Consider the following 11,866-nt stretch of genomic DNA (forward strand, 5'->3'; position numbering starts at 1 on the left):
TACATACCAACCACCAAAGCCAAAAATGAGGAAATTGAAGATTTTTACTAATTTCTGCAGTCTGAAATTGACCAAACATGCAATCAAGATGTGTTAATTATCACTGGTGATTGGAATGCAAAAGTTGGAAACAAAGAAGAATCACCGGTAGTTGGAAAATATGGTCTTGGTGATAGAAATGACACTGGAGATTTCATGACAGAATTTTGCAAGACCAATGACTTACTCATTGCAAATATCTTTTTTCGACAACACAAACGGTAGCTATACACATGGACTTCACCAGATGGAGTACACAGGAATCAGATTGACTATATCTGTGGCAAGAGGTGATGGAAAAGCTCAATCAATACCTTTAGCCAAAACAAGGCCAGGAGCCAATTGTGGAACAGACTATCAACTTGCTCATATGCAAGTTTCAGGTGAAACTGAAGACAATTGAAACAACTCCACGAGAGCCAAAATATGTCCTTGATTTTATCCCTCCTGAATTTAGAGACCATCTAAAGAATAGATTTGATGCATTGAACACCAACAACTGAAAACCAGAAGAATTGTGGGATGACATCAAGAAGAACATCCATGAAGAAAGCAAAAGGTCATTAAAAAGACAGGAAAGGAAGAAAAGACCAAAGTGGATGTCAGAGGAGACTGAAACTTGCCTTAGAATGGAGAGTAGCTAAAGCAAATGGGAGAATTGACAGGAAAAAAGAGCTGAACAGAAGATTTCAAAGAGCAGCTTGAGAAGACAAAGTCAATTATTATAATGAAATGTGTCAAGTGTTGGAGTTAGAAAACCAAAAGAAAAGAACATGCTCAGCATTTCTTAAGCTGAAAGAACTGAGGAGAAAATTTAAGCCTTGAATTGCAATATTGAAAGATTCCATGGGTAATATGTTGAATAATGCAGAAATCATCAAAAGAAGATGGATGGAATACATAGAGTCACTGTACCAAAAAGAATTGGTAGATGATCATCCATTTCAGGAAGTGGCATATGATCAAGAACCAATGGTATTGAAGGAAGAAGTTGAAGCTGCACTGAAGGAATTGGAGAAAAACAAGGCTTCAGGAATTGATGGAATACCCACTGAGATATTTCAACAAACAGATGCTCCACTGGAGGCACTCACTTAGCTATGTCAAGAGATTTGGAAGAGAGATACCTGGCCAACTGACTGAAGAGATCCATATTTGTACCCATTCCAAAGACAGGGGATCCCACAGATTGTGGAAATTTTCAAACAATATCATTGCTATCACACGTAAGTAAAATCATACTGAAGATAATTCAAAAATGGTTGCAGCAGGATATTGCCAGAACTTCCAGAAATGCAAGCTGGATTCAGAAGAGGATGTGGAGCGAAGAATATCATAGCTCGTTGTCAGATGGACCTTGGCTCAAAGCAAAGAATACCAGAAAGATGTTTACTTGTGTTTTATTGACTCTGCAAAGGCATTCAATTGTGTGGATCATAACAAATTGTGGATAACATTGAGAAGAATGGGAATTCCAGAACGCTTCATTGTACTCATGAGGAACCTGTACCTTGACCAGGAGGCTGTTGTTTGAATGCAAGATACTTCATGGTTTAAAATCAGGAAGGGAGTCTATCAGGGTTGTATCCTTTCACCATACTTATTCAATCTTTATGCTGAGCAAATAATCTGAGAAGCTGGACTATATGAAGAAGAATGTGGCATCAGGATTGGAGGAAGGCTTATTAACAACCTGTGATATGAAGATGACACAACTTTGCTTGTTGAAAGTGAGGATGACTTAGAGCACTTACTGATGAAAATTAAAGACTACAGTCTACAGTATGGATTACACCTCAATATAAAGAAAACAAAAGTCCTCACAACTGGACCAATAAGCAGCATCACGATAGGTGGAGAAAAGATTTAAGTTGTCAAAGACTTCATATTACTTGGTTCTACAATCAACGCCAGTGGAAGCAGCAGTCAAAACTTCAAAAGACGTATTGCATTGGGCAAATCTGCTGCAAAAGACCTCTTTCAAGCGCTGAAGAACAAAGATACCTCCTTGAAGAGTAGGATGCACCTAATACAAGCCATGATATTTTCAATCACCTCATATGCATGTGAGAGCTGGACAATGAATATGGAAGATCGAAGAAGAATTGATGCTTTTGAGTTGTGGTGTTGGCAAAGAAGGCTGAAAGTACTGTGGACTGCTAAAAGGACTAACAAATCTGTCCTGGAGGAAGTGCAGCCAGAATGCTCCTTGGAAGCAAGAATGACCACACTTTATCTCAACTACTTTGGTCGTGTTGTCAGAAGGGACCAATCTCTGGAGAAGGATATCATGCTTGGTAAAGTGGAAGGCCAACAAATGGGGAAGGCCCTCCATGAGATGGATAGACACAGTGGCTGCAGTGATGGGCTCAGGTATAGTGGGGATAGTGAGGCTGGCACAGGACCAGGCAGTGTTTCATTGGGTTGTACATGAGGTCACTATCAGTTGGATACAACTCGACAGCACATAACAACAACAACAAGAAGTGACTTTTACATTTTTGAACATGTTAATGTGTTTTAGGTGAAATTTTACACAGCAAATTAGTTTCCCATTCACCAATTTATGCACAAATTGTTTCGTGACATTGGCTGCTATTCTGCAATGTGTCAGCATTCTCCTCATTTCCACCCTATCTCCATCTCTTTAGTTTCCCTGCCCCACCTTGGCTTCTCATCTTTGCTTTTGGGTAGATGCTGTCCGTTTTGTCTTACGTAGTTGATTGTTCTATGAAGCACATTCCTCATGGGTATTATTGTTTGTTTTATAGGCCAATCTATTATTTATCTGAAAGGTGACCTCCAGGAGTAGCTACAGTTCCAGGTGTCTTAGGGCAATAGTCTCAGGGGTTCATCCTAAGGTCACTCATCTTCCTTGATTATTAACAATGAAGACAATTGAAGGTTTATGGTAGTTTCTAGTATGAGGTCATTAAGTAGAATCTTTCAGCTGGTAACTAATCACTCCACCCCTGGAATGTATATTCCTGAATAAAGTATGATTGTTTAAATTAAGGAGTTTTAAAGATAGTCATAGCATTCACGAGAATGCTTTTTTCAGACTTTCACTGTTCTTGTTGACCTCCTACTGTTATAGAGCAGTTGCCCTTCCACAATGTCAACAATAGACTAGAACACTGTCTGGACCTGTGTCATCCCCCAACCAGCTGCAAGTCAGACCTTTGTGATCCATAGAGTTTTCACTGGCTTATTTCCAGAAGTAGATTGTTAAGCCTTTCTTCCTAATCCATCTTAGTCTGGAAGCTCTGCTGAAACCTGTTCAGCATCACAGCAACATGTAAGCTTCCACTGAGAGTTATGTGGTGGCTGTGCACGAGGTACATTGGCCAGTAGTAATTGAACCTGGGTCTCCCACGTGAAAGGCAAGAATTCTACCACAGAACTACCTCTGCCCCTTCAGATCTCCTGCTACAGGAAGCATAATGGACCAAGGGCTCAGCTGCTGTGCTTGGAAGTCATCAGTGTTTCTGGGCTGCATTGTGCAGTGGGGACACTAAAGCAGAGCTGATTATGAGATATGGGACTCCTTTGTTATTTGACTTTAGCTCAAGGACTCTCCAACAATTTTGAGCAACTTTTCTGCATAGCAGTCTAGGATTTTTTCATCCAATCTTCTTTCCCTCTCTCCTTTATTGAGGCCAAAGTTGCACTGTGGTCTGAAGTCTTTCCCAGCCTTTTCTATCTCCCTCACTATTTCCTTTCATACAGGAACTTCCCATAATAAAATCCTGCACAGTTAATCTTGTCTTGTATGTATGTTTCAAAATATCTTGACTAACATCATGTTATAAACTAGAACAATTTTGGAGTTGAGCGGTCAGGACTTGGTAATGACTTCCAAAGGGAATTTGGAAAAGATTTTCACACAGGATTTCCTTTAAGGAATCATCATTTCAAGTACAAACATGACTCAGTAAGATGGTCAGAAAATGACAGCAGTGTCGATGGAGATTCTCCATGTAAGAGGGACATGAAGTATCAAGTTCACTTCATACCACTGTGTAATTGCTCAGTGAGTCCTAGACCCTGGGGGAAGCTGTGAAGATACTGGCATGTGAGGGTGGGCATGACTGGTGAGGATATTTGAGAAGGAAGGTGAAGAATGTGAGAAGCATTTTGGTGATGTTTCTGAGGGGTAGTGGAGGGCAATGTGGTCCTTGACCTCTTGTGTCCACATGATGGGGTGATTGTGCTTGTTAGTCTCTGCTTCTTCAAAAACCTCCATTCTCTGCCCTGTCCTGCAGATTGTTCTCTGCAGATAGCATCACCTGGGCTTTCTTGCCCTCTGATTTCTGGCTAGGTTCAGTCAACGGCAGACACTAGATCAAGGAGAAGAGAACGTTAGGGGCACCTATTCTCCCTGCTCCCTGCTTGACTGGCCATAATTGTGCTCCTCTTCATAGCTCAGAATAGGTGCCCTCTCCTACAGCAGTAACTCTTGGCAGGTTATAGTAACTCCTCCTGCCCTTGTACCTTCAGGACTAGGGGGAAGTAAGGTATACCCTGGGTGCTCCACTAGCCCTTGTTAGTTCTCTTAACTCTTCTCCTACCTCTGTAAATAGTCCCCTTGGTAAACTTTCTTCAGTTAAAACCTTTGAATGTGTCATCTGTTTCCTACTGGGACCATGCTAATAATGCAGTTGTTTGGAAGGTCAAACAGAATACTGTTGTTAGATGCCATCAAGTTAATTCAGACTCATAGTGACCCTATATGATAGAAAAGAGCTGCTCCATAGCGTTTTCTAGGCTGTAATCTTTATGGGAGTAGACCATTAGGTCTTTTCTCCCATGGAGCAGTTGGTGGGGTCAAACCTCCAACCTTTCAGTTTGCAGCCAAGTGCTTAACCACTGCATCACTAAGGATCCTTGTGCAAGGTAACATGTGTGTGTGTGTATGCGTATGGTATTGTTTTGTGATGTGTTTATCGAATTACAATCCATTGACTGTTTTTATGTACCTAATTTCATAGCTCTGACAGGGTCCTATTCCAAGTCACAGAGCCAGGTGGTATTAAAACTTAGATATCTCCTCTTCTACTCCAAATCCAGTGCTATTTCCACCACATCACACCACTTCATGTAGTATAAAATTAGAATATTACCTAAATCAGAAGGTCTGTGAATAAAAATAAATGATTTAATTCCTTGATTTCTCCTCAGTAAAGACATATAATTGATATTTCACCTACTGCAGACTTCCTTTTAAGGCTTTTGACTCTACTTGTCACCTCTAGATTTTCTTTTATGCTGTTTAAAACACAGAATGAGTATTTCCTGCTGTCTCATTATTTCTTGTAGGGTTATTTTTGATCTGCTATGCATAGTTATATATTCTTCCTCATGCAGTACCAAAACATTTGTACCAGCAAGAGTCCCACCAGGTGATGTTCTTAGAAAATTCTGCTTTTTGTTGTTTTTGCTTTAAATGATGGGTCTGTCTGCAGCTACCTAATTCAACTCATTGAGGCTGCACTTTTTTCCATAATTGAGCCTTTCAAAAAAAAGAAAATGATAAATAAATTAATGAATACTTATAAGAGTTAAGTGAATAATACTAGCATTATTTGTAAATCAAATGAATCAAGTCACTTTAAAAGAGCTCTTAATGATTACTTACTTTCGTAACTTTGAACAATCAAAAACATTAATATGTGAGGAAATTTAAGTTTGCCCTTTAACTAGAAATCTATAATTTAGTCATCAACAGGTAATTGTTCATAGAGGTAACATGATTATAATGTGTGTTAATTTGTTTGGTTAATCATTAAGCTATCCTATAATCCTAATGGATTTTTAAGGGCAAAACAATTCATTTAAGATTGATTGCTAGTGTAACGTGTAACGTTTCAGTTAATCCTTAATGATACCTATAATTAGAGAGTGGGGAAAATAATTCTTAATCCTTAAAACCTTAAATAGTGAAACCATAGTTTTAGTTTTAAGGGTCTTCTTCACTTTTCCCTAGAAAAAGTGATGTTTCACCAAGGCATTGAATGGATGTGCCATTTTCTTCTATTGTAGGAATGACTCTTTTCGTATGGAGGCATCTTGAGTATCCTTTGATATTTTGGTCCATTTAAAATGAAACAATGACATTCTTGGTAATATTTGACAACAGCCAACACTTGGAAGCAATATAGTTTTTTAAAATCATTCAGAGTGGTGACATAGAACAGTGGTTTTCAGCCAGGAGCAATTTTGCATCCCCACCCCCACCCCAGGGTACCTTTGGCAATGCCTACGGTCATTTCTGATTACCACCATTGTTAGAGATTGAATTGTGTTCCCCCAAAATATGTGTTGGAATTCTAACCCCCATATGGAGTTAGTACCAGTTGGGGATAGAGTTTGCTATGTTAGTAAGGCTATAGCAGTGTAGGGTGTGTCCTAAACCTAATCACTTCTGAGTTGTAAGGAGCAACATAAATATAGAGACAAGGAAGCCCACATGAGGGAAGACAGATGCCAAGTGAAGATCTCCAACAAACCAAGGAGTGCTGGAAGAGACAAGGGTCTTCCCTCAAAGCTGACAGAGAGACACTGCCCCTTGAGTTAGTGCTCTGAACTTGTACTTTCAGCCTTCTAAAATGTGAGGAAATAAATTTTTCTTCTTTAAAGCCATCTGTTTTTGGTATTTCTGTTACAGAAGCACTTGATAACTAAGACAATAACTAAGAAGGAAATGTTACTGTCATTTAATGGGTAGGGGCCAGGGACACCATTAAATGTTCTACACTGCACAGGACAGCTTGTGACAGCAAAGAATTATCTAGTCTAAAATGTCAATAGTGCACTGCTGAGAAACACTAGTACAGAGTACTGAGAGTGGTGGTACTGAGAATGGGTTTTCCTTGAACGTCCATGGACCCTCTCAGCTTCAGTCTGACTCAGCCTTCTCGGGAGGAAATGTCAGAAACCAGGTTATAGTTGAACAGTTTCAGAAAAACTCACTTTTTGATCAGGTCAAGAAGCTAGATGCTATAGGCTTTTTTTTTTTTTTTTCTAATTTGTTCTGAGAGGTCAAAATACATATATGCATTTTTAAAGTGGACTACAGCCAAGGAAATATTTCCTTTATGACTTCCAAAAGTTTTCCTTTCCTCTTTTTCTTCATTGTTCATTGAGAGTCAATGTTTACCATTTGTCCATTATATCACAGATACAACAAAAACAGATTGAAAGGTGGGGAGTTTTTTCCAAACAGAAAAATTGTTAGCCACAATAACCTATGAGAGAAAGTGGCAGCAATTTAGAATGTTTTTGAGAACTGAACAAATTTAAGTTATACAAAAGGCCTGCACTGTAAAATGAATTTGAGCTTCTAATTGGTTTAGCCTCTTTTTATTTAGAAGAAAGAACTGACAAATGGCAATATCCATTCTCAGGATAAACAAATCTTGACTTGTATGGAAGATGAGCTGGGTCTTACCATTGACTTTGAATACCCTTGGCTCAATCACTTCCCTCTTGCTACCTTCAAAACATAATACATATCATAGTCGCCCATCTCATGCTCATTAGAGATATGAAAATCAATAAGAAAACATTTGCAAAGTACTTTGGGCTCCTTGGAGGAAGGGCCTTGGAGAAGGAAGCTGTATCATTATTCACTTTAGACTCAGCATAGTCATAAAATAGAGGGGAACATGCTGAGCAGAGTGTTTTGTGATGACTTCATCTTTTTCAAAGCTAATAGTTATTAGGAGCTAATATAGCTCCATATGGAGAGCTTGTCACATAGCTCACATTACCATCATAATGATTTTGTCTGGGTCTTTCTTTTGAAGCTCTGAGAGGAAAGACAGGCAAATGAAGGGGAGAGAAAAAAGCATAGTAAAAATTACAGTAAAATTTCCATTTGATACCTTTAACTCAATTTTCAGGTTCATTTCATTGGAAAGTTCTTAATGCAGATGTCAATGGTGTGTGAAAATGTTTGACAGCTCAAACAGGCATAAACTTGGAATAGTAGAATTTGCCACTGAAATCTTTGGCCAATTCATCTTATTTGGCCCTTAACATATTCGTTATTAGGGATTTAGTAAATTCCTTTTCATTATATGGAAGTGACACACATAGTTTAATATTAAAAATACACCTTTAACCTAAAAAGAGCAAGAAAGTACCCATAGATCTGAGATAAGAGAAACTAGAGAAACATTTATTATATGGAGGAATTTTATAGCAAGTAATGTATTTGTTAAGAATCAGCTATTGGGTTGTGGGACTATTTTGAATAAAAAGACATCAGTATGAACAGAAAAGAAATTGTGCAGCTTGCTTCCAAAGAATAATAGGACTTTGGTAAAAAGTAACAGCAATACAGTAACAGCAAAATAAAACCCTTCTGGTCTCTAATAGGTGGGTGGTTTGTACTATACATTGGATTTCAGAGTCACAGGCTTGGAACCTGGGAGAAGAAGTCAGGCAGATGATTTCTCACTGTGGCACGTGCTGAAGTGTGTCTGTCACAGTTGCAGAGGTGTAGCCTCAATGCCACTTAAGAGAGTAGAGCTTAACACAAGCCATGTGAGCCAAGAATGAAGTCAAAGGGACTTTCTCAAGAACAGAACTTAGATATTCATCACATCATTCAAGAAAGGAGAATGGACAAGTTTAAAAATGCATGAACAGAGAGTACTATAATCATGGCCAAGGTGCTCAAATAATTTATTTTAGAAGGATCAGCACAAGACTGGCACCTATGAAGTGGAGGTTAAAGACGTCCCAAATGTTCAAGTTTTCCATCATGTCTAACACTCCATCATCTCCCACATCCATCACCTCTAACATCAACTTCCCCTCTTCCCCTCAGTACTCTTCTTCTGGTCTTTGTTGTTGTTATGTGCCATGGAGTTGGGTCCTATAATTTGCTGTAATATCTCACAGAACTCACAAACTGCCAAGGAAATGGCTCACGTGGTTGTGGAGGCTGGCAAGTCTGAAATGCATGGGTCAGGCATCATTCTGTTGGATTTCCCTTACTCACATGGATGCAGGGACCAACGAATCCAAATTGACCACCTGCTATCTCACAAGGCTGCAGAAGCTGGTGAGTCGGGTCAGATCATAGGCTACTGTCTTAAGGCCCAAGAACCAGAGGTCAGATGATGATTAACCAGATGCAAGATCCAGAGCAAGAGAGATAAATTTGCCAGAACATTCATATATATTGGATGCAGATAATACCTTCAAGGAAACTAAGGGTGGTAAATTGAGTCACACCCTCTAGTAAGGCAGTGACTCAAGATACATCCCACCCTAATCCTGTCTCATTAACAATAATGGAAAACTCACTCCAAAATCAAACTATAACTACAGCCATGTTGTTGTTGTTATGTGCCATCAAGTCAGATCTGACTCATAGCGACCCCTCCTTGGGTTGCCAAGGCATTTCACTACGGAAGTAGATTGCCCAACCATCTGACAAGTGGCTGGTGGGTTTGAACCGCCAGCCTTCTGGTTAGCAGTCAAGTGTCTTAGGCACTATGCCACCAGAGCTCCCCTAGAATTTGCAGTAGACCACAAACTGGAGGACTATTGGCTAGAAGAGCCAGATTAACTAATTCACTGTATTGCACAAGGTCAGTGTGAAATTTCCTTGGAGACTAGTAGTTTAGAAAGCTAAATTATTCAATATCATTCTTTCTGTTTTATTTATTTATTTTTTGCTTGTTTTACTGTCAAGGAGCTTATGGTGTGTCAGGTCTCTGATTTCTGTCATTGAGTTGAGCATTTCTTACTTCTATGCACATAATGACTTGCAAAGTAATCTGTATGGAACTCCACAATCACTCAATAGTGTACAGGCTTCCAGTGCAGGAACATTTTCATTTGTATTCTGAATTTACCTCTTCATATCTGTGTGTCCTTGGGCAAATTACTTAACAGCTCAAGTTTCACTAGTTTTGTCATCTTCTTTACAATATTGTTAGGATTAGAGGACATGTATGACTAACAAAGTATTGGGAATATAGAGGAATGTAAAATATGTTAGTTATAATAAGAATTATTATAATTTTGCTTTTAAATCTTTTATTTTACAAATTCATTCATTTTACTTCAAAATATATACAAAGTGTTTTTGTTTGAAAACTTTTTATTGTGATTTGAGTGAAGGGTTTACAGAGTGAATTAGTTTTCCATCCAACAATTCATACATATTTTGTTTTGTGACATTGATTGCCATCCCCACAATGTAACTACTCTCTTCCTGCTTTCTTCATTTGTCCTTCTTCCCATCATTTCCTGCCTTCTGAGGTTTATCCCTGAGCAAATGCTGCCCTTTTGAACTCTTATGGTTGATTGCTCTAAGGATTGTGTCTCTCCCTGAGTGTTGTGGTTATGTTTGTGTGTCAACTTGGCCTGGCCTGGTTGGGTGGCTGGGCAGCTGGATGTAGTATTTCTCATGATGAGACTGGTAATCAACTCCATGGTGGAATCTACTGGGAGCAGCTGAGGAGTTGTCTTTAGGTATGTGGTCTGCTTCCTGTATATAAGGAGCAGCTTTGAGAATGGTCCTAGCCTATGGCCCACTTGGACCCTGCATGTAGCCGTGTCGTTGCTCAGCAGTCTGCTATGCTCTGCCGACCATGGGACATAAAATGGACTTAAGTTAATGGCCTGCCATGTGGTTTGGTAACATCAGGACTGTGCCTTTTTACTTGTCAACCTTGGAGCTTCTCAGCCTCAGTAGCTAGCAGCTGTCTGAGTGAAGAATGCCTCTAGCTTCAGTGGGCCGGGAGCAGGAGGCAGAGATGGACCCCAAGGTTGAGGGGCTTTCACCCAGCCCCTAGAGCCTGGTACTTTGAACTTGGACTTAAAGCCTCCAATTTGTGAGAGAATAAACTCTTGTTTATTAAAGCCATCCCATTTGTGGTATATTTTTGTCACAGCGGCACTATGTAACCAGAACACTGAGTTATAATTATTTTGGAACATATTGGCCACCTATAGTTCATAAGAATGAAAGTAATTTTTAAACCCCTAACCCATCCAGGAGAAGGATCTCTGGTGGAGCAGTGGGTAAGGCATTTGGCTATAAACCAGAAGGTTGGTGGTTCAAACCACCAGCTGCTCTGCATAAGGAAGATGGGGCAATCTACTTCTGTAAAGATTTACAGCTTTGGAAACCTAATGGGGTCACCATGAGTTGGAATCAACTCAATGGCAGCTGGTTTGGTTTTTGGATTTGGAACCCATCAAGACTCCAAGAATGACTTAGTACCAGGGAAGGAACTTATCAGCATGTACCACAGAATGTTTTAAAGAAACTTTCCCACCAACTTTAGGTATTTCAGTGTTTGCTGAATTGAATTCCAAATGCTAATTTAGAGGAGGCTGCTGAGAGAATCCCAGAGTTTTTAAACAAACACAGGTAGCATTATAAACACCATTAATATTGCAGACTGTAAATATCAGATTCTCAAATTTATTTTATGTTTTTTAAAAATTCCCAGGAGCAGAGGCATAATTCTCCACTGAAACAATTTGTTATTTATTATCTCATTTTCTTTCATCATGTTTAATTGACTTTACCATCATACTTTATAGAAGTGGGAATTCTCAAAGAAATCAAAGGAACTAGAATGCACTATCTAGGAAACATAGCAAGAGACTGGTCCCTACTAATATGCATTCCCTAGGTGTGTTGGATTGGGTTCTCTAGAGAAACACAAAACCCAGCAAAGTATATATATATATATATATTTATAGAGAGAGAAAGAGAGAGAGAGAGAAATTTATCTTAGATAAATGGCTCACAAACGTGTAGAAGCCGACAAGTTCAAGCTGAAAAGTTCGTCTC

The sequence above is a fragment of the Orycteropus afer genome, unplaced genomic scaffold, assembly GCF_000298275.1.
Source record: "Orycteropus afer afer isolate SDZICR_OR568_19922 unplaced genomic scaffold, OryAfe1.0 scaffold00017, whole genome shotgun sequence".
Lineage (NCBI taxonomy): Eukaryota > Metazoa > Chordata > Mammalia > Tubulidentata > Orycteropodidae > Orycteropus > Orycteropus afer.